The sequence below is a fragment of the Cynoglossus semilaevis genome, chromosome 3, assembly GCF_000523025.1.
Source record: "Cynoglossus semilaevis isolate Cse_v1.0 chromosome 3, Cse_v1.0, whole genome shotgun sequence".
Taxonomy (NCBI): Eukaryota; Metazoa; Chordata; class Actinopteri; order Pleuronectiformes; family Cynoglossidae; genus Cynoglossus; species Cynoglossus semilaevis.
The window spans coordinates 554,796-559,468 of record NC_024309.1 but is presented as its reverse complement, the minus strand read 5'-3'; the positions used below and the strand labels follow the sequence as shown (position 1 = coordinate 559,468).

The 4,673-nt window shown below is 41.1% G+C and overlaps 1 long non-coding RNA gene across 1 annotated transcript; it reads right to left on the bottom strand.

Annotated features, from left to right (window-relative positions):
* Window positions 1-549: 549 nt before the first annotated feature.
* On the bottom strand, window positions 550-4,342 carry LOC112486883 (uncharacterized). The gene is made up of 3 exons (XR_003049440.1): window positions 3,096-4,342; window positions 1,239-1,324; window positions 550-1,047 (listed from the first exon to the last, which is right to left on the bottom strand). It is a non-coding gene; the product is annotated as an uncharacterized LOC112486883 (long non-coding RNA).
* Between the last annotated feature and the right edge of the window lie 331 nt (window positions 4,343-4,673).

Sequence of the window (4,673 nt, the reverse complement as noted above, 5' to 3'; positions counted from 1 at the left end):
GAAAAGAAAAGAAAAGAAAAGAAAAGAAAAGAAAAGAAAAGAAAAGAAAAGAAAAGAAAAGAAAAGAAAAGAAAAGAAAAGAAAAGAAAAGAAAAGAAAAGAAAAGAAAAGAAAAGAAAAGAAAAGAAAAGAAAAGAAAAGAAAAGAAAAGAAAAGAAAAGAAAAGAAAAGAAAAGAAAAGAAAAGAAAAGAAAAGAAAAGAAAAGAAAAGAAAAGAAAAGAAAAGAAAAGAAAAGAAAAGAAAAGAAAAGAAAAGAAAAGAAAAGAAAAGAAAAGAAAAGAAAAGAAAAGAAAAGAAAAGAAAAGAAAAGAAAAGAAAAGAAAAGAAAAGAAAAGAAAAGAAAAGAAAAGAAAAGAAAAGAAAAGAAAAGAAAAGAAAAGAAAAGAAAAGAAAAGAAAAGAAAAGAAAAGAAAAGAAAAGAAAAGAAAAGAAAAGAAAAGAAAAGAAAAGAAAAGAAAAGAAAAGAAAAGAAAAGAAAAGAAAAGAAAAGAAAAGAAAAGAAAAGAAAAGAAAAGAAAAGAAAAGAAAAGAAAAGAAAAGAAAAGAAAAGAAAAGAAAAGAAAAGAAACCAACGTGGCTTTTTAAGGAGGGTTCAAAGCAGAGGTGTGGCTTCGTCCAACACTGACAGTCCTTCTCGGGCAGATAGGCTTAGGTCAGGGTGAGGTGAGGTAGCTGGATGGGTGGGTGGGTGGTCGGGGTGGTTGGGGGTGGAGCTAGGGCTGTCGATGAAGGGGACTCTCCTCGACTACGCGTATTCTTAAGCAATAACAACGTGATCCGTATTATCCACCCAAGAATACCCGTCACCGAAGAGAGTCTTTCAGTAAACAGGCGGAGCTAAGCCAAATAACGCGTCTGCAGCAACGCTGCCAACTCATAATCATCATCATCATCATCACCACCACCAGCATGACCACCTCCCAAAGAAGCCTCTGTTCAAGCTCCACGGGCAAAACAGACATGCAAAGTAACAGAGAAACGTGGGAAAGCGGCATCAATAGCAGACGCCTTGCTTCAGCGTCAGGTGAGTCACCCATCAACGGTTCCTGTGCGAAGGAGAAAAATTGACATTGGTGTTTTTCAATTCCCAGCGAGGAGCATCGAGTGTGCAGTGGAGAAAAGGCAAGAGAAAAAGTCTTAGGCTCCTCCTGATCTCTCTTCGTCTGAAGGAGACAGTGAGAAGACAATTGGCGCACACACATACACATTCACGTTCACCAACGGCAAAAAATCTTACCCAGGCCAGAGCCTAGCGGTCAGGCTGCCTCAGTGTCTCGGATATCACCTCATCCATCAGTAATGGTCAAGTCTCTCACTCAGACCCTTCACGGTGGAAATTGGGGTGTGGCGGCGGGTGGAGCACAGAGACATACAGGTGAGACACAGGGTTTTTACAAATCTCATGTCACGCTGCCGTGTCAAACAGCCGGCCCAAAACACCTGCTAGCAAACACAGACGCCGTCTCCGGCGCTTACACTTGTGCCGTGCCCAGAGAAATCAACACGTGTATACTGCCAGAGGAAAAAAGGGGAAAAGAGGGAGTTACACTGGTTGGAAAATAGGGCCATGTGTCCTGGCCATAAACACACATACAGACCTTGGCCCGTGGGCCAGATACGGTGCACTGGGCTTTATCATCCGGCCCGCCAAACATTGGTTCAAAGGTATGGTAAAGACCTACGACGAATCGACTGTCATTTTTTTTGTTGATGCCACACTAAACTGCAACAGACATCATACGCGCCAAATGATCTTTGATAGCTTAGATTTTTTTTTGTACATTTTGTTTAAATGATTTTGCTCAGTATACTACATCCGCTGATCAAAATCTCATTTTGACCAGTGGGCCAAAAGGTTTGCCCCACCCCCACCCCCCCACCGCCTTAGGATTTGTTACACCACTGTCTCTTCAATGCCCAGATTTTGAAAAATAAATCAATAAAAATAATTTAACATTTCCCACAAATAAATCCTAGATTTTTTTTCTTTTTTTTTTTTCTTATGTGCTGATATACCAGCGTTATGTTCAAATTAAAACAATGAGCCTAGGTGACGCAGCTTGGCCATGAATTATGTATGAAAGGTTGAAGCTAATTTATTCCATTCTACCCTAGCTGAACCAGCCGTCTGGATAAGAGGAGCATGACCCAGCCAAGGCCACAATCATTCCACTGATTTATTCTTAAAAAAATATTTACAATTACTCTGGAGACAAGCTTGATCTTTTAAGACTAAATTACAGTCGCAGATGAGAAGTAAGTGATGTAAGAGACATCAGTTGACATTATTTTAGAGCATGGAAAAAAAAGACAGTGATTTTTAGCTTTTACTTTTTTTTGTTTGTTTTTTTTTTTTGTTTTGTTTTTTTAATTCACACCAGTGAACTGAACAGGGACAGAAAACAGCCGAACGCAGACGAAGTCATGGAGTTTGACGTCAAAGGAAAAAGTCAAAACATGATGCACTGCACTGGTGGAGGAGAAACATAAAGAAAGTAGATTAGCGGCTGTAGTTTTTTTTTTTACTTGCTTCTGCTTTTTTTTTTACCATCTATCATTTACATTTGCCTCTAACACACACACAAACAGAGAGAGAGACTCGCTAGCCCCCCCGATGTCATTGATTGTGCTGTTGAGTTACCCTGGGGACTCATCAGATTACTCTGACAGCAGCGGGGGCTGGTAATCTCTGCTTTGGTTTTTATGTCCTTACACACTCATGCCTCACCCAGTCTCACTGGGTGAATTTAAGCTCCCAGCTATAGGTACAGTTGACAAAGTACCACAGTGTTTTAGGAGGGGAAAATGTTTGGTTTTCGGTTCTTTGCGCCAATGAAAACCGAGTCTCTGATAGGATATAACGATAGTGGAATGACATGGAGAATAAAAAGAAGCACAAAACACATCGACAACAAGCACTCAAGAGCTGTAGCACAAAGAGATACAAACGATCAAACCGACACGACAACTTTTTTTTATACCAAAAAACCAAATTAATTTGTTAAACAGGTGATAGCAAAAAAAAAGTGAATAAGAAGTAAGGGATAAAAAGGAGGGGGGGGGGTAAAGGTACAACAGGTCCTCACTCTCTTACCATCTTTTTAATTCTTCTCTTTTCCACAGGGTGTTGTCTTTCCTCTCCTTTCCCTATGCGTCTCTTTTTAAAAAAATCCCTCCCCTTTCCTCTGTCTGTTCTTCCTTGACATTTTTTTTCTTTCATTTTTTCCCCCTTCTCTGTGCTTTGTCCATGGCAAAGCTTGGAAAACCTGGAAAGTGGTGGTCGCTCTACCCCTCCCAGTTCCGGAAGGAGCTCCCTACGGATGAAATAGGAGGCATATCCTGGCAAGAGATAGAGGATCCAGCAGTGATGGAGGAGAAAGCGGCGGTGGTGCTGATGCTGGTGCTGATGCTGCCGGAGAAGAAGGAGGGCAGGGATGCTTAACAAAAGATCTCCTTTCCTCCTGGTGTCCACTTCTTTTCCTCCCTCCCTTCCTCCCTCCCCGTTCTCCTCCCTCCTTTGACTCTCTTCGCTGGTTTTTCTCTCACGTGCAACGGGCAGCCAGTTGTTGCTCCATGGTGGAAAAATAACTGACAGCTGACGGCACCGAGCCTGACGAACGATCGAGGGGAAGGGAGAGCTAACGAAGCCGGGGGTGAGAAAGAGTAAGGACGCATGAGAGAGAGAGGGAGAAAGAAAGAGAGAGAGAGAGGAAGAGCATGTGGCGTGATTTGGCATCTACGAGCAAGTGGCAGAGAGGAGAGGGAGGGATACAGAGGTAGAAATGGAGGGGGGGTGGGAGGATGGACAAAGGTGGAGGAAGGGAGATGGAGACGGAAAGGTTGGGCAAGGCAGGATGCGCAGGGATGAGACAGAGAGAGTAGGGAGAGAGAGAGTGTTCAGTGGAAAACAGGAGGAGCGAGGAAAAGAAGTAAAGATAGAGAAGAAGGGCAAAAAAGAAGGTGATGAAAAAGCTTCACCCATTAGCAAGTGTGGTTTTTCAAACAGAGAGGAAAACAAAATAATCACAGCTGCGCTTCATATACACATACATTGCACACACAGAGAGAGAGACAGTCTTTTTCTTGATGCATCTGGTAGTGTGTGTTTATATCGTTTCCTGGGTTCAATCATACAAACACACACGCATGAAATTGAAGAAAATATATCGATTCCTTTTAGGCACCAGGAACCATATAGGGACCAGACTAACTAATTTAGTTTTGAATATTGAAATTAGAGCAGAAACATGAGTTTTACTAAAGTTAAGGTAGGAGTAACCCTTTGTAATGTAATCCTTCAAATGTTGCAATTCCAAACAATCCCTTTAAAACATTAAAAAATCAGAGTTGTAATCGTGTCCATTTAATCCCTTTGATAACCATGCAAGTCATATCTGAATTGTCAAACCAGTTTTTTTTTTTTTTCAGATATAGGAAATAAAAAAGTTCATAACTATCCATGAAGCCAATGGCCAAGCAGTCATGGGAAGTTCATAACTATCCATGAAGCCAATGTCATGGGTTTTTTTTTTCACATCACATTATTTATAAAATGTCAGGAAGAGACAGGTAAAGAAAACTGGTCCAGACAAAGGTCTCTTTTGTGTCAGCTGATCTTTTTACCTGCTCCAACAGACATTGACTTTTCAACCTGACATTTTTTTTTTTTTTT